This window comes from Canis aureus, chromosome 1 (genome assembly GCF_053574225.1).
Source record: "Canis aureus isolate CA01 chromosome 1, VMU_Caureus_v.1.0, whole genome shotgun sequence".
Classification (NCBI taxonomy): domain Eukaryota; kingdom Metazoa; phylum Chordata; class Mammalia; order Carnivora; family Canidae; genus Canis; species Canis aureus.
In genome coordinates this window covers 40507819-40531213 of record NC_135611.1, presented here as the reverse complement: position 1 = coordinate 40531213, position 23395 = coordinate 40507819, and the positions used below count along the sequence as shown (strand labels likewise).

Genomic DNA, 23395 nt, shown 5'->3' with positions numbered 1-23395 from the left:
CAATTTTCCTTAAATTTTCTTTCATCACATTTACGTATCTTCCTTAAAAAACACATTTGCACTGCGTCTGTTAGTAGTATTAGAGCCTATGCATTTATTCTGCTTTCATTAGGTCATTTGCCCAGTTGGCATTCTGCAACTCTGAGCTACACGCTGACAAAAGCTGAAATTTTAAACCTACCCAGCAATCAGTTGGTAGAATGGGGCTGTATTAATCAACTTAAAATGAAATGTGTTTTGGGGTCTGGGTAACATTAAGTTCAGCTTTAACCTCTCGTTAACCAGGTGAACCCTGCTCTTGGGTAATGGGTTTGGGCACAGGTACTCAAATCACTGTGTGGATTTCCAGAAGTTTTGAGTAGGACAGTGTATTTTCTCCCTTGCTCTCTAAAGGGGTTTATTGTTAAAATTCCTTGGGACTTGGATTATACTATTTGGATACTTTATCATCTGGATCCTGAAATGAAACCTCTTAGGTAGCAGAAGGGCTGAAACCTTGGCTGGCGGCAGTGGTGGAGCAAACCTGCCCTCTTACTAGCTCGATGGGTGAGGGGATTTACTGCTCGTGTAGATAAGATTCAATGTAGTTAGACACTGTCAACATGTCCTGGTGTAACTGCAGTGCCCCTCCTTGACTTTCCTAAGGGAAAAATAGATCTCATGACATTGACTTTCATTTCTCAGCTACGGTATCTAAAGCATCTTTTCTCATAAAGGGGCTAAGACATTGGGCTTTAGAGGTCTCCATTGCTGGACAGACTTAGGAACATAACCTAACATGCAGTTTAATTGTTCATACATGGACATGTTTACAAATGCATGTATTATTATTCTTTTTAAGTTTTAATTTTAATTCCAGTTATAGTGTTATATTAATTTCAGGTGTAAATATTCAACAGTTTCATACAACATCCAGTGCTCATCATGACAAATGCACTCCTTAATTCCCATCACCTGTTCTCCCCATCCCCCCCACCCTCTGGTTACCATCAGATTGTTCTCTATAATTAAAAGCCTGGTGTCTTGTTTTGTCTCTCTTTCTTATTTTCCCCCCCTTTGCTTGTTTGTTCTCTTTCTTAAATTCCACATATGAGTGAAATCGTGTCATTCTGACTGATTTAGTTCACTTAGCATTATACTGTCCAGATCCATCCATGTAATTGCAAATGGCAAGATTTCCTTTTTAATGGATGAATAATATTCCATTGTTACTTGCATTATTTTAAATGTAAATTTGCACACAGAGGAAATGGGGCATATCTGCAGGAAATAAGTATTTACTACCTGATGGCATTAGTATCAGTTTAGATTATAATGACATTGGCTCCTCAAAAGAAGGAATGAACTAGGCTCCACTGTAGCTTAGTTGGCTTGACTTAGTGGTACTTTTAGGTGGTTGTTTATTTATTCATTCATTTAACATGTTGTGCAAGCACTATACTGGGCACTGAAGATGTATCTTGAAAAGCAGAGATAGTCCCCTTAAGAGATTACAGCAGAATGGAAGAGACAAAATAAACAGGTAGCTGCCACAGCAGGAGAGAGAGGAGGTAGAGAAGCAAGAAAGAGGGATTTAGCCTCTGGGCAAAGGCCTGCAAAGGACAAGTGGTCCTGGAGGAAGTGATCACCACTTCATATTATAAAATTTTGTGTATAGGTTCACTCATTCTCAAATCTCCCCTGTTCTTTAAAATTTTCCTGTTTTCCCATGTTCATTCTTCTACACGAACTTTGTATTATTTTTATCAAATTTAAAATTTGGACTATATTCATAGATTAATTTAGGTAGAATCACTGTCTTTATCGGGACTGAGTTTTCTTACATAAGAACCATATATCTCTAGTCACATTTTTAAATAAACCATATACCTCTATTCACATTTTTAAATAAAGATTTTTAATAGCATTTTTTCAGATGTGTCCTACATTTGTCTTGTGGTTATTGCTAGATATTCTCCCCACATAATTTTTGTCAGTGATTGGGATTTTTAAATTATATCTTATAACCAGTTAATTGCGGTAACAAAGAAAGCTAGTGAATTTTGGATATTTCTGTTTTACCATAAAGAGATCACACCAGACATAGACGATTCCTCTTCCCATTTATTGACTGCTTTAGGTTAAGTTGGACGTCAATTCCCCAAGCTAGTGGGGTATATGGTACCTCAATCCTGAAAGGAAGAGTGGGGCAACACCCCATGGCAGGCATTACACTATTATTTTCCTATTTCTGATTCCCAAATGACCAGATACTCAAGGATACCAACAATCCTGATAAGCCCAAGAGGTAACAAACACCCAGCCAGCTGTTCTTTTCTTTACCTTTAAAAGACTTGCTATTTAAATTTATCTTTTATTTATTTATTATCTTAAAAAAGATTTATTTATTTTAGAGAGGGAGGAGGAATAGAGGGAGAAGGAGAGAAAGTCTTAAGCAGACTCCCTGCTGAGTGTAGAGCCCCATGGGGGACTCAATCCCATGACCTCAAGATCACAACCCAAGAGGAAACCAATAGTCCTTCACCCAATTGACTGTGCCACCCAGGTACCCCTAAATGTACCTTTTACAGATTTGCAAAGGCATATCACTCAGAGGATGCTATAGTTAATGAAGGTTTTTGAAAACTGATAACCTTCATTTTGAACTCACTTTGATGTTCTGTGAGGCATTAAATAATATTTATCTTCTGTATAAGGAAACTTACCAAGAATAAAACAGTGTGTCTTCAGCACAAACATTACTGGATGAATTTTAAAATGCCTCAATTAGTTTAGACCTGCTGAAAAAAATCCTGCCTTCCCTCAAAACACATTCAAAGTAAGACTTAAATACAGCCATTTTGTTGCTTTTTCTCTTCAATGTATTGAGGTATGATTTACATAAAATAAGATGTGTTTATTTTAAATAGATTTTGATGAGTTTTGACAAATGTGTACATCCATGTAATCACTACTATAATGAATGTCTAGGACATTTCCATCACTCCCATCCCTGTCCATCCTCCTGTCCTCCCTCCACTCCATCCCCAAGCAATCCCTGATCTGCTCTCTATTTCCATAGATTAGTTATAAACGTTTCCAGATACAGATGCATAGAGCATGTATTCTTTTATATTTGGGATCTTTCACTTATTTTAGAGATAGTTTTATTGAGGTATAATTTGCACACAATGCAATTGACTCATTTTGAGTGTACAGTTTGATGACTTGATCAGTGTTTACAGTCATGTAATCACTGCCACAATCAAGATAAGATACAGGACATTTCCATGGCCCTGCGAAATCTCCTAGTCTTCTTTGCAGTCAATTCTTTATTTGCAGAGACTAAGCTGTGGCTAATCTCACCATGTTATATTTCTTCCTATTGGATGCTGTTTTCTCACTTTTAGAAGTAGAAGGCCCATGTGGATCTTTTTTCCAATTTCCTTTGTCTTTCCATCATTACATACATGCTTTCTTTTATATCCTTTAACATGTTTACAAGATTTTAAAATCTTAATCTTTTCATTTTCAATCATTTAAGGTCCTTGTCTACTAATTCCATTATTTTTGTCATTTCTGTGTCCCTTTCCATCAATTGATTTTTTTCCTGGTTGTAGGTCAATTTTTTGTTTGTTTCTTTTCATGCTCTGTGAATTTTTATTTGATATTGGGCTTTGTCAATTTTATTTTTATGAGTGCTCATCTTACTATATTCTTTTAATGAGTGTTTTTTTTTTTTTTCTAGCAAGTACTTGTTACTTGGGATCAGTTTTACCAAGACTTTCTTTTAGAGGCAGCCAGGGTGGCTCAGTGGTTTAGCACTGCCTTCAGCCCAGGGCCTGATCCTAGAGACCTGAGATCGAGTCCTTTGTTGGGTTCCCTGCATGGAGCCTGCTTCTTCCTCTGCCTATGTCTCTTCCTCTCTCTCTCTCTCTCTCTCTGCATCTCTCATGAATAAATAAATAAAATATTTGAAAAAAAAAAGACTTTCTTTTAAAGAAAGTTACAGCAGATTAAAGACTTCAGAAGAACCCAGGCAGATTTCTACAGTTCTTTCTCTGCATGGCTCCCCTTTATTATATATTCTGCCCCACAGAGTTACTTTGGACTCCCGAAATTCAAGTCTTTTGTCGCCTAACTCAGAAAGATAGCCAGGCTCTCTTTGCATTACATCTCTTTGCATCAAAGTCCATAAAGTTCTTCCAAGCAGAAAGCTTTGTCAATAGTAGGGTTATCTTCATTTGTTTTCCTTTTTCTCAGGAAGAACAACTCAACACTGCTTGTTGTACAATGTCTGAAAATAGCTGTTTCTTATATTTTCTCCAGTGTTTTAGTTGTTTATGGCCAGATGATAGTTCTGGATCCTCTCAATGTAGGTTTTATATTATTGTTTTTAAAACGTATGTGAACATCATTAGAATTTTCAACTCATTTTGTGATCCCATTTTTTAAATCATATGAATTGGATTTCCATAAATAGAGTCTCAATTTTCATGTAATGGAAATGAGGTCATTGACTTTTTGTGGTTTAAAACATAAAACCATTTAAGTTGTAGTTCAGTGGTTATTGGTACCCTCAGATCTAATACATTCTGTACCTTCTTAGAAGTAACAATATTTTCAGCATTAATATGGAAAAAACATTTTGCCTTATTATTACAATAATAAATCTGAAACTCACAAGACAAAATATTTGGTAGACTTTAGTCATAATTGGAAATAAAACTACACACATTAGAATTAACTAGGGAAGTTGGAATTTCTGTTCTTTTTGTCTTTTCTCTTCTTGCATGCCTGGTTTGCTTGCTTTAAATGATTTATACACATGAATTGTCTCCTCTAAAGTATCAAGGTAAACTATGTTCCAACCATGGATAATTGCCCATGTATTCAGTATTTAAAAATAAACCATAATATATCTAAAGAAATCAAGCAGTGAAACTAAACAGAGATAAATATCTAGGTAGCACTGAATTTATACATCACTTCTGGCCAGGAGAATGATCTGTCAGTGTTGCTACCCATGCTCTTGGCTCCCCACTGAGGCACACTTGAAACTACCATCCAGAGAGGTGTCTTCACCTGATGTAGAGAGAGTCACGTTGTCATGAACTTTTAGAGCTAGAAGGAGTTTATCATCAGTGCTCTCCTCCATTCTATAGTAGAGTTAATGATCTTGCAGCGCCCAGGAGGCTGCCACTGTAGCTGTTGCCTTCTAGCTGGAAGGGAAGGTAGATTTCTGGTATATTCACAACCCAGATGTATTTGTCATAAAAATCATCCACAAAGGAGAGTGACTATAGTTGCAAACAAATGATCAGACTCCAGGCTGCATATATTAAGGGCTAAATTGGCTTTTGAATTGGATGAGGAACTGAGTTTCCGAGTCAATATGAGTTTCAAATTATAGGGAGACCTTGTTATCCTGTGTTCATTACAGGAGTCTCTACAGTTATGAGGTTGCAGGATTCATAGGAAAGCCAAAGTCAGAGGCAAGCACAAACCATCAAAGCCAGAAAATATTCACTAATGATCTGACGAACCACCATTCCACCTTAACCATCGAGTATTTCTCAGCTCCTCATGTCAAGGCCGTCTGTGGCTGGCCTGTCTCTTGCTGATGGTCAGATATTAACATACAACAATTAAAAATGCAAATACAAAAGATTCAGGAATTTATAAAGTTGATGAAAATAATGTAGAAGAATTGTTGGAATCACACTCAAAGTTTTGAATGATGAAGGTCTGACAGAGTTAACCTGGTGAACAATTTAAGGAGAGAAATCAAGTATGTGTGAGGCCAGGATATATCCCTAGGAAGAAAATGATTTGATTACTAAAGGACTAGGGGAAGCCTTGGGGAGTTAAAAATGTTCTAGATTTTTTTCTAATTACTTTCTTTATTACCATACTGAAAAAGCCAAACTTGAATATCAAGTGAACTACATCTTATTAGGCTATCATGCAATTTGTTTGAAAACTAATAATCTCAGGGCACATGGATGACTCAGCCTTAAGTGTCCAACCCTGATTGGCTCAGGTCATGATTTTAGAGTCATGAGATGGAGCTCTGCTTTAGGCTCTGCTCTCAGCATGGAGTCTGCTTATGACTCTCTCTCTCTCTCCCTCTGCCCCTCCCCTCACTAGCCTGCCCGCTCTCTCCCTCTCTCTCACTCTCTCTCTAAAATAAATAAAATCTAAAAAAAAAAAAAAGGAAAAGAAAAATAATAATATCCCTTTCAAGGAAATCCTCATGGAATTGATTTTTTTTTAAATTAAGTCATAATTATTTCTTAGCATAAATTTTGCTAAATGTGATATAAATCTATTTTTAAATAAGTTTTAGCTTTATTATTCAAGATTTGGTTCCTATCAAATTAGCTTTTTATTTAGTGTGAAATTTTGGTCCCCATTTTAAAAAGGTTTAACTGACTTTTAACCAGTTGTGATAATGTACCTTTATACAAAAGCAGTTTAAGATTGCAGGGTTTTAGTTAATTGAGGACCAAAAGGAAATGCTCTCTGGTGACTTTCCGGTATAGAGCCTTTGAGATGAATATTTATCTAGAGATCTTCAGAAATGCAAAATTACTAGTTCCTTAATAGGCAGTAGGTGTAACCCATAGTTTGGTTCAACAGCACTTTCAGGTCCTCTTTATGGAAAGAAAAGGAGGACCCTGCAAATCCTAGAAGCAAGAAGGGGTTCCTGCTGTGGCCCTGCCATCTTTGCCCTCATCTCTCCCTTCTCCCTACCTTGCATGCCTCACCTTCTCCACTTGCATTTCCTTTTCTTATACAGGGCTTTCTCTTTTCTGGTCCTAAGACATTCTGGTAGCAATAGACATCATCCTGGTAATTGTCTGAGCATGTTGTTGAGCCTTGGATATTCACAACCAGATGTGAGTTACTCATATCACCATCTTTAGGTATGAATATATAGTCCCATGTCTTTTGTTTAATCTCTCCAGTGATGCAATCAGAAGCCATTTCTCTCTTTAACAGGAAGTTCATATTTCTTGCTCTTAATATCATGTATCCCCACTCCCAAATTATACAAGCATCCTGGAATCTTATTCAATCCAAGGGTCAGTCTTGTCCCCAAATGCCAGAAAATCTGATAAGTCTGCTAGTGGGCTTCAGATTATGGCTGCCATGATTCATTTTCAGCCCTACAGTGGTTTCATGGTTGAAAATGGACTTCCACAGTCTAATATGTCTTTGTCCAGTGCTTTAAGTGTGCTCTTTCTCATCTAGATCCTTCAGATCTAAATGGTGTTTATGGAACCATTGGTACAGATTTTTTTTTTTTGTTAAAGATTTTATTTATTTATTCATGAGAGACACAGAGAGAGGCAGAGACAGGCAGACAGAGGAGAAGCAGGCTCCATGCAGGAGCCCGATGCAGGACTTGATCTTGGAACTCCAGGATCATGACCTGAGCCAAAGGCAGACACTCAACCGCTTGAACCACCCAGGTGTCCCCAGATTTTTTTTTTTTTTTTAAGTTTATGCTCACATGCTCAACCAAATGATCTCAGAGTCCAATCTTGGTGGAAGGAGTGCTGTGTCTGGACAGGTTTGCCCTCTGCCATCCCTGTACCCAGCATTCTCCTTTCCTATCCATTTGGTACTGGAAAGGAGTCATTCCAAATACCCCATGCCTTCCAGGTGGTGTCCCCATTGGGCTCCTAGGGTTCCTCCTGTACCAACAAACCTCAGTTAAGAGCCTACCAACCCATTAGATAACTTCCCCATAAAATAGAACCTCAAAAATGTGTTTGTGGCAATGAAGGGAACCCTGAAATCTGTAAGCAGCTTGCAAGGCATCATCTAGTCAAAACCTTTTATTTCAGAAAGGGTAAAGAAAGAAACAAAGACAAGGGCCCAAGACATAACAGTTAGATAATAAGAGATCTGGGATCAGAACTCCTCAATTTTAGCACAGCGCTCTACATACAGGAGTTTGATCATATTATGGCATAGTCAATCAGACTCTTCTCAGAAAACTTTCTATTATATTTTGTTTGCATGAAGGAGTATCAAAACAAGCCATGCACTTCTTGGAATTGTAGGACCATCCCCTTTTATATGTCCTGCTTTGTTATATATGAAGAGAGGATTCGATGGGAGCTGAATATTGAAATCACTTTCATAATGTACACTTTTTATACCAATTCTTTTTGTTATTTCAAAGGTCAACCAATATTTTTTCAGAAACAAAAAAGGTGAGGGTAATGGAAAGTAGAATTGTCATATAAAGTTGTTTATGTGTGTGATGCTAATACAGCAATTTGGCCATCCTTTGAATATCACTGTGTTGAATGGATTCCTCTGATTCTGAGTTGGGCCCAAACCACTGGGGTTGTATTAGGATGTCGTGCTGAAAGACCTGTCTGCATTGTTGTTCCCTGATACCTCTTCATGTCTCTTCATGTAGAACCTTATTTTTGGTTGTTTCTTTAGTCTTTCTCAGGCGGCGTAGCTAGAATTTCCTTCCCTTATCTCAGAGCTGTAACTTTTCCAAGCTTGAAATATTATAGCAAAGACTAGTTCAAGGGCCCAAACTTTCAGCAATTGTATTGCCGCACTTCCTACGCTACAGACACCTGGAACCGGCACCTGGGACACTTTTGCAAATTTACCCCTTTTGTAGACCATGAGGTGTCAGTTTGATCAAATCACCTTAAGGACTGCTTTCCTCCAGAGGAGGAGTGGAGCTTACCACCTGACACTGGCCTACCTAAGAACACAAAGGATGGGCCACTCAAATGATACTCCCTGAATTCCTGCAAAAACTCTCCAAGTCTTTTCCAAACTATCAAGTTCACCCAGACTGGTAAGAGATTGTTAGAGTCCCCCGCTAAAATATATTCAGTCTGACTCATTATGCATCCTGCTACTTTTTTTTTTTTTTTTTTTGCCTTTGGATCCAGCTCAGTGCCTGGCACATAATAGGCAGTCAGGGAATATTTGTTGAGTTAGAAAAATTTAAAGAATTTGTGACCCGATTAGATGGAGAGTTCTGACCTGGGCTAAATGGGAATAACAAGAGGTAGAGTGGGGATTAGTGAGGGTAGGGTGTGCCGTAGGCAAAAGTGAGTACTGGGAGTGGTTCGTGTTCATTTCATAGATGAATTAAAACATTTGATAACCCTGTAAATAGACTACTGTGCAGTTATATAAACGGCGCACTTAGATTGTGGTTATAAGGTGCTAAAATAACTATGAAAAATGAAAGAGTCCATCAATCAAGTGGTTGTTTTGCCTACGTGAAAGTCAAACAACCCATTTGACTGATTTTTTTCCTCTTCTGAATTGACCCCATTGTTTTGTGAGCCAGTGCTATAGTGCAAACTGCCAATTTAAGGCAATGCTGAGACTGCTGGTTATAGGTTCTGCAGGCTCCTGTGTGAAAAATGAAGCAAAGTATGACTGCTCAGCCATGACGCTGGCTCAGGAGACGTTTGTTCAAGTCAGTGATCCAGGCTGTTATATCACTGAGATTATCATATTGTTTCTTCTTGGAGGGCATTGCCTAGGTGGTTGAAGGGAGAAATGAGAAGGATAAATGTGGAAAGGAGGTTCAATTTTTACGATCTTTCCAATTTAAAGGCAATTCCTTTTGAATGGTAGTAGAGAAAGACATGTTTATGTATCTGTGTAAATATGCACTTACTTAAAGACCCAGTGATAGGCTGAACAATGGTTCCCCCAAAGATATCCAAGTTCTAATCCCAGGCACCTGTGAATACCCTGCTTTACATGGCAAAGGTCCTCTTCTTCCTCCCCTTTCCCCCCTCTCCTCTCCTCTTCTCTCTCTTCTCTCCCCTTCCTCTCTTGTTTCCTCCACCACCATCCCTTCCCCTCTTCTTCCTTGCTCTCCTCCTCCTCTTCTTCCAACTTTGCTTGTAGCTAGCATTCATTCATTGGACATTCTGGCATTTTCTATGAGTGCTGGTGGAGTGAGAGGCAGCAGTGTCAAATGGGAGCCAGCTCTCTATCCTTCATTTCAAGTAGGCAGACAGACAGCATCTTTACAAGGTCCCTACATCCATCTGTTCACACCTGCTCTTTTTGGGCTGAACCCAGGATTCTGGGACTTTTCCGAACCCCCTCTCTAACAATACCTGTTGGCTTTCCTAGGATTGCTGTGACAAATCACCAAACTTTGGGTGGCTTAAGACAACTGAAATTTATGTTTTTGGGCCAGAAGTCTGACATCAAGGTGTCTGCAGGGCTGTGCACTCTCTGAAGATCCAGCAGAGAATCTGCTCCATACCTCTCTCCTTGCCTCTGGTGTTTGCTGGCAACCCTTTGTGTTCTTTGGCTTGCAGCTGCATAACCCCAGTGTTTGCCTCCATCTCCACATGGCCTCCTCTCTGCATGTCTGTGTTTGTGTCCCTTCTCCTCTTGTAACGACACCAGGTGCATTGACTTCAAGGCCAACCCTACTCCAGTATGACCTGTGTCTTAATTGCATCTGCAAAGAGCCTATTTCCAAATAAGATCACATTCATAGGTTTTGAGGGTTAGGACCTAACGTATCTGTTTGGAGAATACAATGCAACTTGTAAGAACCCTCTTTCCATGGGACTCTGCTCTCTGCTTGTTCAGCTTGGGATGGCCTTTAAGATAGTACATGATGCCAGTGGCTTCCAGTTCCCCTTGACTCAGATGAACTTGGGTAAGGGGCAGCTTATGGTAGGAATACACGTTAGAAACAAGTCACTAACATCCTGGAGCAGGAGCCTAATAGGGTTGGTGCTGAAGCTGGAAGGAGATTCCTGATTTCAGGAAACTCTGGGGACCTCAGCAGTCAGAGGTGTGGAGACTCATTCTTGTGCTGCCATTAACATGTCTCAGCTCAACTCTGAGTATTGCTTTCTCCAGCCTCACAGCACAAGTGACTTCCTGTATCTTTTCACTGATTTTACTCCCCTACCCCAACTGTAGCTTATTTTTTGTTTTTTGTTTGTTTTTAAAAAAGATTTATTTATTTATTCGAGAGAGAGTGCAGGGAGAGGGACAGAGGGAGAGGGAGAGAGACTCTCAAGCAGACTCATCACTGAGCATGGAACCCAATGACATGGGGCTGATACTAGGACCCTAAGATCATGACCTTAGTCGAAACCAAGAGTCAGATGCTTAACCGACTGCCACCCATGTGTCCCTGCTTCTTGTTTTTGATTTGGCTTTTACAGGCCTGATTCTGCCTCATGACCCTTCAGCTGTATGGCTCATCACAAACTGATACATTCTTGTCATGTTTCTTAGTTCTCATGCTGCTAGGGACTGTATGTTTGTGTACCCTCCAAATTCATATGTTGAAACTCTAACCCCAAATGTGATGATGCTAGGATGTGGGGCCTTTGGGATGAAATTAGGTTCAGATGAGGTCATTAGGGTAGAGACTTCATTATGGGATTAGTTCCCTTTTAAGGAGAGGGAGAGACACCAGAACATCATCTCTCTCTGTCTCTATCTCCCTCTCTTGCTCCCCCATCTCTGTGTCTTTCTGCCATATGAGGGCACAGGGAAAAGATTGCAAGACAGGAAGAGGTGTTCATCAGGAACTGAATCTGCTGACACCTTGCTCTTAGATTTTCAGACTCTAGAACTGTGAAAAAAAAAAAAAAGCTATGGTATTTTGTTATAGCAGCCTGAGCTGACTAAGACCCATGCCTTATGGAGAGATTCTGAGTGACTCAAGCCCTTTGAGACAGGCTCGAGCAGAGGACATGGGAAGACCAGGCCAAGGATGTGAGGTAGATGTGTTAATCTCCTCTGGTTTCCAGGGCTATGTATGTGTGTGTGTGTGTGTGTGTGTGTGTGTGTGTGTGTTGTTTTAATAGGAAGTAGTGATCTAACTCAAAGGTTCCCTCTGTAATGGGGGCATTTGAAGCTTACTGTAGGCTCCTGGCAAGTCTTCCTAAAACACAGCAAAGATGCTGCCTTCATTCTTTTGGGATGGAGCTCTGGACTGGGTGGAACTCAGAGAGGCTCTCAGCATCCTACAGGCAACTCTGACAACCCCAGATGGCACTTCTGAGCTGGTGCAGAGGGTAGTGCCCCTGACATGGCAGGGTTTGTGTGTCTATGGAGGAAGAGAGTACTAACAGACCTGGGACACTCACTGCAGCTTGGTACCCAAGCAGGAAAGCCAGATCTATGGATTAGTGCTTGTTTGTTTTGTTTTGTTTTGCTTTTTAGCTGCTGAAGCACATGCTCTGTTTCATGATGAGTAGAGGGAGCCAACATGTGGCTTATTGACCTCCATTGCTGAACCTATTCCAACTTGGAGATGTAAGAGGCCCTCTTCAAGTGTAAAGAAACCCCTTTGCTCATGTAACTGAAATTTTAAGTACCTCTCAGGTCTGGTTTCAAGTCTGGCAATAAAACAAAAATCTTTCCCACTGCTTCATAGATTGGGTCTCGTTGGTATAGTTCAAACAAGTGCAGTTAGCAGAAGCCTCTGATATTCCTGGAAACAAAATGAATAGAGGCAAATCTGGCCCCACCAGCTCAGTAGCATCTTGCTGGCCTTCATGTAATCACAGCTGTGGAATGTTCTGGCTCCCCTTGCTGCACGAGAAAGCCTGATTACAACAGGAGATGGAAATATAAGCTAGACATATCTGAGGAGTAACATCGACAAAGCTGAAACATAGGTAGGTCTATAAATCCTTAGAAGTCATTGGTGGGAAAGAATTTGTTTCCTCTAGTCTTCTAATCTTTCCCATTTGAAAGAAACTTCTGCACTGAACAGTTTATATGAGCTCCAGGTTCCAAAACAAGCAGAACTGAGAGTTTCAGATTACCAGGAAGAATCTTCTGGAAGAGTCTGGAAGACACTTCATACAGACCCACAGGACACAGGCAGTAAAGGGGTAAATGGCAACAATAAGGCTTGGCAGCAGTTTAGGGACCTCCTGGGACTACTCTGCTGCTGTCTGCGGGATACAAACAATAGAAGCAATAGTGTTGGCCTGCTAGAAACTTACAGTCCAGGTGGGGAGAGAAGATGTAACTCTGGGAAAAATTAGACAGCATTAAAGTGGTTAGGTGACATTTTAAGAGAGCAGTGGAGGAACTGTAGTGGACCCGTGAACAACACGGGTTTGAACTGTGCTGCATCATTTTTTATGAGGATTTTTTTTGGATACAGGACAGTATCGAGAATGTATTTTCTCTTTCTTAAGATTTTCTTTTTCTTTTTCTTTTTCTTTTCTTCTTTCTTTCTTTTTTTCTTTCTAGATTTATCTATGTGAGAGCATGAGAGAGCACATGTGCATGGGCAGGGGTTAGGAGCAGAGGGAGAGGGAGAGAGATCCTCAAGTAGATGCCACACGGAGTGAGGAACCTGATGCAGAGGTCAATCTCATGATCTTGAGATCATGACGTGAGTCAAAATCAAGAGTTGAAGTCTCTACCGACTGAGCCACCCAGGCACTCCTGTTAAGATTTTTTTAATAACATTTTTTCACTATGGCTTACTTTATTGTAAGAGTACATTATATAATTCCCAAAACACAAAATACATATTTATCATCTGTTTATGTTGTCAGCAGGGCTTCCAGTCAACAGTCAGTTATCAGTAATTAAGTCTTTTTTTTTTTAAGATTTTATTTATTTATTCATGAGAGTCACACAGAGAGAGGCAGAGACATAGGCAGAGGGAGAAGCAGGCTCCCTATGGGGAGCCCGATGTGAGACTTGATCCTGGGACCCCGGGATCACAACCTGAGCCCAAGGCAGACACTCATCCACTGAGCCACCCAAATATATCCCAGTAGTTAAGTTTTTGGGGAGTCAAAAGTTATTCCGGGATTTTCAACTGTGTCCTTGGTCAGTGCCTCCAGCCCTTAAGTTGTTAAAGGTCAACTGTATTTTATGGCAATCCTGGTAGAATTGTCAAAGTCATCTAGCAATATTGTTCTGCACTGCCAAAGGAAGGAGCCATGACTTTTGGTTGTGGTGGCTAGAGAAGAAGCAGGGCTTGGCCATTGGAGTGGGCAGGAGGCTTACTGATGAAAGAAGAGGGGTCTTTCTGGGTGAGGAGAATGAAGTGGGTAGAGGGCAAAGAGGGGCTATTGAAAGATGTGCTCAGGAGAAGCAGAATATATGTAGAGATTTGGGAGAAAGGTCAAGCATTTGGACTTCATGCTTTACAGAGAGTAGAAGGAAAAATATCCATTCTACAAAGTCTGGGTTTTGTAATAACTGCTGATATTCTGGGCTTATGTACTACAAAGAGTTTAAATGTATGTTTTATTGTAAAACTTCAAATAAAATACTATATGTAATGATACTGATCTATAAACTGTAAAAAATATCAGAATTTTAAAGGCCAATTCTTGTACAAGTTCTCTGATAAGTCTTTTTGTGTCAGGTCTTTTGTTTTTTGTTTTTTGTTTTTTTTAATCATAGAAGGAAATGTTGCCTTATCCAAAGTGCTCTGAAATATCTCACATGGAAAGATTTCTCGATGAGAAAACAATTATGTAATTCTACTTGTGTTTACCCCACTTCTGTACATTTTAATTTACTAGAAGCTAAGGACTTCACAGAAATCTCAGCTCCAAAGCAGGAATTTCCAAATGTCACCATAAGGTAGGAAAACCAATGGTTTTAGACGTAAGGCTTTGTGTCAGTTTACGAAGGGTCTGCAGGAGCGAAGCATGGCTGCCTTTTACTCATCCGTGTTCAACTGGATTCTAGCAAACAGACCTTGTAAAGGCCCTACAATCCATGGAACCTGCTTACCATCAAGACCTTAAGTTAGTTATTGTCCTTCTCCCAATTAACTTTGCAAAGGATTCACATTAGAGTCTGCCAACACTGCGAAGTGAGGAATACAAATGGCACCATTGGAGTGCTGCCTTGGTGTCTCTAGGTGCTTCTGCCCATGCTGGTCCCGCATAGCGATGACTCAATGGGCTCTGACTATACCCAGAGAGCAGTTAGGCTATTTGCCCAAAAGCTGAGCCTGGCCAGCTTCAGAGCTCTGCCCTGGCCCTGCCCTTTGAGGAGGGCACAGATCGCTGTTCCTGTTCGACAAAGCCCATTGAAATGTAAGCCCCTATCCAGAAGTTCATGTTTTCCTGATGAATACGTCCCATTGTGAATCTATGTGTGTCTTTTTTGCCTGTGGATATTCTGTAAAAGGCCTGTTTGTATATGCTAATTGATAGGATTTAAGTGTGACAGAGTTACTGCATTCTGCTGAACGAGGATTGAGAAGTGAGGTTTTCCAGGGCCCAACCAGAGAAGACCAGAGCCTTGACAACCAGGTGTTCGTGGAGAAGGACAGGGAGAGATGAGCAGGAGTAGCAGGACACAGACCATAGAGAGGCAAAGGCTGGATAAACAGAAAACGCTAGTTCACAGAGGCTGCTGTTGGAGATGCAGGTGATGAGGGAGGGGAGGAAAAAAATGAGTCAGGCCCATAGCACCTGCCTAGGTGCTTCTACGGAGGCTGGGCTCATCTCCCCTTTCTGGATTCTTCCCTCCCTCTACCATAGGTGCCTATTATGCTTCAGTATAACTATGTCTTTTATTGTCTATATACTAATGTGTTGACATTTGGGGCCTTGTGACCCTGGAGGGACCAACTCTCCCAGCACAGGCCAATTCCTGAAGATAGTAAACAACTCGCCTACAATTGTGCTTGTCAAATACAAACCAACCAATTCAGAGCCCACACCCTAACACCTCCCTTAAGAGTTTTCATGCTGGGCCATTATCCACCCCATGGCCAGGTACCAGACTCCTAGGGACAGCCCCTATGCTCCAGAGCCCCCTGAAATTGTTCAAACTAGCCAAACCTAACTGGCTTACCCAGCCTTGCTCGTTCCTCCCACAGAAACCATATAAAGGCTTTCGCCCATTTAGTTGGTACCCTTCTCTGTCTTCCTCCTGGCCAACCTGGTGCTCCCACGCGTGGCCCCTCGTGGTGCGGCATGCTCTCTTCTTAGGAACTGCAAGTAACAAGCTATCTTTTCAATGGTAATCATCTCTTAACCTGTTGGTCTCACCATACCTAAATAACAGTGAAACCTATGCAAACACTCAGTTCCAAAAATATTTCATAGGCCAATGTTCTACCCAAGTCAGTCTGCTCCCACACCCCTAAATCACCCCTGCTGCCGGTTCTCTTTTCTCTCAGCTTTTGAGACTTCACTTGGTTGATAAGTAAGTCAATAAGTGAAATCAGAATAAAAATGAAAATGTAACAAAAAACATGTAGCAAAAGTGCCTAATATTATCTCTGAAATGATCTAATGAAATCTCTGAATATTTAAGGCTGAAGTGAAGCCTGAAGTGTTTGTTTTGCTAGATACCCAGTGTTTGGTCTGCAAGTAAAAATAAGGTAAGGGGGAGCGCCTGGGTGGCTTAGCAGTTTAGCACTGCCTTCGGCCCAGGGCGTGATCCTGGAGTCCCGGGATGGAGTCCCACCTTGGGCTCCCTGCAGGAAGCCTGCTTCTCCCTCTGCCTATGTCTCTGCCTCTCTCTGTGTGTCTCTCATGAATAAATAAATAAAATCTTTTTTAAAAAAAAGAAAGAGGGGATCCCTGGGTGGCTCGGCGGTTTGGTGCCTGCCTTCGGCTCAGGGTGTGATCCTGGAGTCTCGGGATCGAGTCCCGCATCGGGCTCCCTGTGTGGAACCTGCCTCTCCCTCTGCCTCTCTCTCTCTCTGTCTCTCATGAATGAATAAATAAAATCTTTAAAAAAAAAAAAAGAAAGAGAAAGAAGAAAGAAAGAAAGAAAGAAAGAAAGAAAGAAAGAAAGAGAAAGAAAGAAAGAAAAAGAAAGAAAGAAAGAAAGAAAAGAAAGAAAGAAGAAAGAAAGAAAGAAAGAAAGAAAGAAAGAAAAGAAAGAAAGAAAGAAAGAAAGAAGAAAGAAAGAAAGAAAGAAATGAGGTGAAATTAAAAGTAAATTTCAGATCTGTTGACCTAGCAAGATCCAGGCAACTAATGGGCTGGACTCGGGTGGCAATCTTGAGAGATGTAAGGACAAGAAAAGCCTAACATTTGTTGTGTGATTACTCAGTGCCAGGACTGCTCCAGAGGCTATGATTCAATCACTTAACCCTCCAACAAAACTGGAAAAAATGTTTTATTTCTATTTTAAAGAGAAAGAGACTGAGAGGCCCAGAGATGGTGAGTAACTTACCCTAGGTCACAAGGCTAGCTGAGCAACAGAGATGGAGTTCAAATCCAGGTAACATGGCTCCAGAGCTTGTGCTTTCAACCACTTGGCTATCTTGCATAGCAGAATGAGCCCCTTCTGGTGACCAGACAGACCATGTACAAATTTGACTCTACCAATTTTTACTGATTGATTGATTTATTAATTAAAGACTCTACCAATTTTTGGTTGCGTGATTTTGGGTAACTTGGCGAGCTACGATATAAAGGTTCATCTACAACATACAGATGTTGGATGATAATCCTCATCTAACAAGGCTCTTCTGAGGATAAAATAAGAATCATGAGATGAACATGCTGAATACTATGGTACATAAAAAAGTTGTAGACAAATATCAGAGCCCCTTTGTAGATCTAAGCAAGATATAGCTGGTCATTGTATTATTACTCTTCATGGGTGACTCCCTACTTACTCATACCTGAAGTATTTTACCTGAGTAGATTTAGGAAACTGGAAAATGTGTCATTAGCTAAGTCTTCCCTCCAAGGAGGTGTACAGACACAAACTGGGCTGACTTTCAGCATGGATGCCCATGGCAGTTGTTAAAATACGTAGTATGTCATTTTGAGTTGGTAATCAGCTGTTTCCCCACTGAGTAACTGCCTCCCCACTGAGACTCTATCACTCCCAGTTACCCAGACTGGGCCCCCGGGGCACCACCCTGGCATCTGTTCTAGTCAGTGGGAGCCCAGGCTGCTCTGGGGGAGTTCAACATCCCAAATGTCACTACTGTGGGCCAAAGCAGAAGAGAGCTGCACTGCGGCCCTCAGATGAAGACCCCAAATCCTGGGTAGGGGCCAGCCAAAGCAGGAAGCATGTGCTGGGCAAACTGCCCTCTTTTTATGTGCTTAGGGATCAAAGAGAGAAAAATAAGCAACAGTTTTCCTCTTTCTATCCTCCCCTCCCGTCATTCTAACCTTTGAAAGGGACCTCCTAAGAGGGACATTAACATTATTAGGCCCTTGACAAAAATGAAGATGTCCATGTTTATGAAAGTATGATTCCAAAGCGGATCCGTGCCGCCTTAAGCTGACCTGAGAGATAAAATCACCTTTCTCTGGGCTCAGGCGAAATGACATGTGGCTCCTCTGGCCTGAAACTTCTCCCGATTGTAAGGGGCACTTCTGGAAGACACCCTCCCAACAATCGCATCTGTTCAGGGACCACCCAGCCTCACTCGCATGGGCTAGCAATCCAAATACAATTGGCTTCAATTAGATCTTTCTAAAACAGTTTCCTGTGAGCGTGGCCACGAAGCCAGGAGGCATCTTTCACAACCACATTTGAGCTGTCTCTTGGAGCAGGGTTAGGTCGCTTTGGAGTTCGAGCCAAGGCTTTATCCACTTTGCAGTGGGCATTTGGGAGAAGGCTTCCGAGATCTGGCGAACTTAGGCAAAGATAGTTCATGAACCGTATTTATCACATCATGTTCAGAGAGAAACACCAGGATCATATTTCCTTTCGTATATAGTAACTGCCTAGCTTTCTATTGCAATTCCTCATATGTAATCTAGGTCTGCTTTCTCCAAAATCCCATCAAGTGCCCTTATACAGAAATAAAATGAGACTTAGAGGCATTGAGCGCCTCACTAACCAATGGAATGAACATAGAATCATTCTCTGTGATGTTCTCCCTTAACCAAATTGCTTGGAACTGAGAAATCATAAACAAATCAGTTAATATTTTCTAGGAAGTAGGAATCCTTTTAAATTATTTTGACTTTTCTAAAAGGTACAATCTGTTAACCTTATCCACATCCCCAAGAAGGTGAAAAGCTGAGAAGTGGGGATAGTAAGTTTGCGTGTGTAGGTTTGTCATTGACACATGTTGGAACATCTAGAAAAGACCTTCGTGATCAGCTAGTCTGTTTTGTCCCGAAGGATATGTCTCAGAACATTCATAGAAGTTATGCATTAAAATAATTTTTTTGATCCAATAAAGTTTGGGACAGCGATTTAAACAGTGAAGTGGATGTGTTTACTGTCGGGCTACCAAGGCTTTTAACAGACTGATGTTTGTGAACAGGTGATGACATATGAAATGTTCAACAACCAGTTCTCCAGAGAAAAAGCCCTGCTTTGTAGCATCTACCAATTTCTGTGCTATAAATATACCCTCTATGGTTGATTTGAAGCTACCAAGCCCCAGGATCAGTGATCGTGAAGTTGGTCATCCGGACTGCCCAGAATACAGATGGAAGATGTAAATAACCTTAGGAGCCAACATAAAAGCAAAAGGTAGTGAAGGAATTCAGAAGTATTGTTTTGAGTAATTATCACCTTTGTTTTAATATAATTTAGTTAATTGTAGGTTCTAGAATTTAATTTTTAATAATGGACCGTGTTTAGTAATTCACTCACAAAATTTCTGAAAACATAACAATTGACATTTGCAAACTGGAACACACTGGTTCCAGCACGCCAGTGTTTATGACTCCGAATGGACTTACGGGGGGTACTATGTGGCACTCTCCAGAATGATTTGACCCGGGACCTTTTCTTCAGGTGGGATTTTACAGAATTTGTGTTCTGTGGAGCACACTTTGGAAACTGCTGGTCCAGTTCAACATTGTCATTTCTCCCCCTTGGTTTTTCTTCATTTTTAAAGCTCATATGATTTCCTGACTACTAGCTGGGAGCTTAATATACCACACCTCCACTTAATTCAATTCAATAAATATTTATTGGACTCCTGTTATGTGCAAAGTATTATGCTAGTCCTACAGAAAATTCTAAATGACTAAGAGTTTCTGCTCTTGGAGGGTAAGTTGTAAGACAAATCTACAAAGAACAACAGAGAAGGCAACATCTGGGTAGCACCATAGGAAAGGTACAAGCAAAATGACTTGGGAAGTTCAGAGGAAAACAAAATCATATCCAGTTGTTATGGTAGGAGATGATCAAGTCCAACGTGGGGCTAGAGATTCAGCTGTGTCTCATGCCTGGGGTTGGAGGAGGTACAGGTAGACAGAGCGGCCAGCATGTGCTCTTCTTGTGCAAAGTGTATCTATTCACTCTTTCATTACTTCTTTAGCAGACAAGTTGGAGAGGTCCTAGAGGAAGGCCAGTGCAGCCTGTCTTTAAAAATTTGCATTTTTAATGCAATGCCAGATGAAGTATTTGTGCACATACTAGCTAGCTCTTTGGATTTTCTCCTCTGTCAATTGTCCATTTGTATCCTTTGCCCACTTTTCTATAGGTTTCCCCTTTTGTTCCCTTGCTTTTTTGCAGGGATTTCATATATGTTCTATTATGTAAGTTACAGATGTGTAAAATACTTTCTCCCAGTCTATCACCCATGCTTCATTTGTCTGTTATGTCTTCCAGGGGCAATACAGTGGAGTGGTGAAGCATGAGGGCTCTCAAGCTAGGGTGCATCCCTAGGGCTCATCTCTCACTCTTGTACTCCAGATGTGTCTAGGACAAGTTACTGAACTGATCTGTGCCTGATTCCTCATCTGTCAGATGAACGGTAACCCCTGCCTCATAGGAGAGGTAGTAAGATCAGGTGAATGAATACCTTTCAAGAATTTTGCTAGTAAATATTAGCCTTTATTAGTTAACCTGAAGTGTCTGATTGTGATGTCATCAAATCCATTAATTTTTATTTTTATGGCTTATACTTTTTGGGACTTTTTTGAAGAAATTCTCCATCTTTTTTCTATTAATTTTATATCTTCATTTTCACACTTATGTCTTTAATGGGGTGAAGTATTCCTCCAACCTTAATATTTGCCATGTAATGAGCCAACACCATGTCTGAGTAATCCATTTTATGATTTCTTTTACCTTAAATGTCTTCACTAATATCAGTGATAAATTAAACATAATATATTACATGTAAATATTAAAGTCTTCTTATTGCCTGTTTTTTGGTTCATATTTGACTGGTGCATCCTTTTCTATGCTTTTCAACCTTTCTGTATCTTTGAAAAATATGTCTCTTGGAAATAATAATAAATAATCAATCAATAATTATATAATAACATTATATTATTATAATAACATACAATATAATTAATATAATATATAATTATAATATATAATTAACATATAATATAATTAATAATTAATTATAATAAATACCAAAGTTTTCTGTCTTTTAGGTCTTTGTTTTAATTCATTTACATTAAAAAAAATTATAGGGTGCCTGGGTGGCTCAGTCAGTTAAGCATCTGCCTTTGGCTCAGGTCATGATCTCAGGGTCCTGGGATTGAGCTCCGAATCAGCTCCCGATTTAGTGGGGGGTTTGTTTTGCCCTCTCCCTCTGCCCCTCCCTCCCAGTGCACTCTCTCTCCCTCAAATAAACAAAATCTTTAATAATATTCTGTAACATCATAAATAATACAAGTATTAGATTAAAATACATATTTCTGCCATCTAATTTCATGTTTTCCATTTACCATGGCTTCTTTTTCCCTTTCTGCTTTCCTACTTTTCACAGCCACATCAAATTTCCTTTTGTCTGTTTAAGTTTTACTCTCCATCTTTATTATTCTAACGTAAGTTAAATTGCCCTTAATTTAATAGATTATCTCAGAGTATTATCTATTATTTCAAGAGGTGTTATATAATTCTTTCTGAAATAAGGGCTTATTGACTTTAATAAAAGCAAAACACTGTTCAGTTTCCTGATAATTAAATATGTGCAGATGGAAAGCACAGTAAGAGTTTGGTAATACCCAGTGTGGGGAAGGTGCATGGAGAAAAATACTATTGGTGGAGGCATGAACTTTGGAGACAATTTGACAAGTATCTATCAAATGTTCATACTTTTTGATTCATCATTTCCACTTCTAGGAATTTATCCCATAGATAAGACTTTTGTTGTAGCATAAGACATTGTTGTAAAAACTCATACTCTGTTCTGTCTCAGTTTTTTTTCCGATGAACATGCATCACTTTTTTCATTAAAAATGTACTATATAAAAAATATACTATATAAAAATTATATATATATATATATATATATACACACACACACTTGAAAAAAGGAAAGAAATGTAAGATGTCACACAGCCAAAACAAAAAGTTTCTAATATCAAAAGTTTGAGAATCTCTGATCTAATGTATCACTGTAATTGTTTCTATTTAGAAATATTAGACAGTCAGTACTGTTTTAGTTTGGGCTGCTGTGACAAATCACCATAGACTGGGTGGCTTAAACACCAAACATTTATTTCTTACAGTTCTGGAAACCGGAAAGTCCAAGACCAAGGCACCAGCAAATCTAATGCCTTGTGAGGTCCACCTTTCAGATTTGCAGATGGCCATTTTCTTGTTGTATCCTTACATGGTAGAAAGAGAGACTGGGCTAGCTCTCTTCCTTCTCTTATAAAGGCACAAATCCCATCATGAAGCCTCCACCTTCATGACCTACTTACCTCCCAAGGGCCTCACCTCCAAATACCATCACATTAGGGCTCTGACATATGAATTTGAGGGGAACACAAACATTCAGTCCATAGTATTATTGTATTTCAACGAAATAAAAATGAGATTTTCTCTGGTCTTACAATATGTTTTTATATGAGTGCTTTGAAAATTCAACATAGTTTTCCTATTTTATTCTATCAGTGGGTAAACTAAACTAGGAAGAAGTTAAAAAAACTCAACTCATATCCCACAGTAAGTTAACACAGCCCTGAGGCCTGACCCCCCTGCCATCTCCGGCAGGTATGTTTGTCTGAGAGATACATCACAGAGGTAATAGTGATTCTCATTCCTCAGTCATCATTCAATTCTTTGTATACATGTCCCAAGAAGAAAAACCCGATCAAGAGCAATGAAGCAGCTTACAAATACTTTGGAATTATTCCATTTATTTTTACTGTTACGGACCGTTCAGATTGTAACCATTGATCAGTCATCTACATGGCTTGGTAACCAATGAAATTGGACAATCTTAGTGGCCTTCCATTAGAAAGAATTGCATAATAGTCCATGAAATTACAATTTTGCATTGCATTCTTGAAACAGGCCTAGAAGCCACAGAATGAAAGCAAATGGCAAATGTGAGTTTAGAACAGGCAGTCCTGTGAAGCCATGTTCATGAGGTCTGGAAGGGAGGATTTTGTAGTGGAACTCACAGACTTGAGAGGGCTTCAGAACAGGGAACCTAAGCAGCCCCCATTTCCAGCTTTGATTTGTGTTCTGTTCAAACAAAATACCTTGTTTTCTGAATGCTGCTTTGGCTTAATTTCAG

At 40.0% G+C, this 23395-nt stretch overlaps 1 long non-coding RNA gene across 1 annotated transcript; it reads left to right on the top strand.

Annotated features, from left to right (window-relative positions):
- The first annotated feature begins 19219 nt into the window (after positions 1–19219).
- Positions 19220–21060, top strand: LOC144283534 (uncharacterized). The gene is made up of 2 exons (XR_013352096.1): positions 19220–19428; positions 20518–21060. It is a non-coding gene; the product is annotated as an uncharacterized LOC144283534 (long non-coding RNA).
- The last annotated feature ends 2335 nt before the right edge of the window (positions 21061–23395 follow it).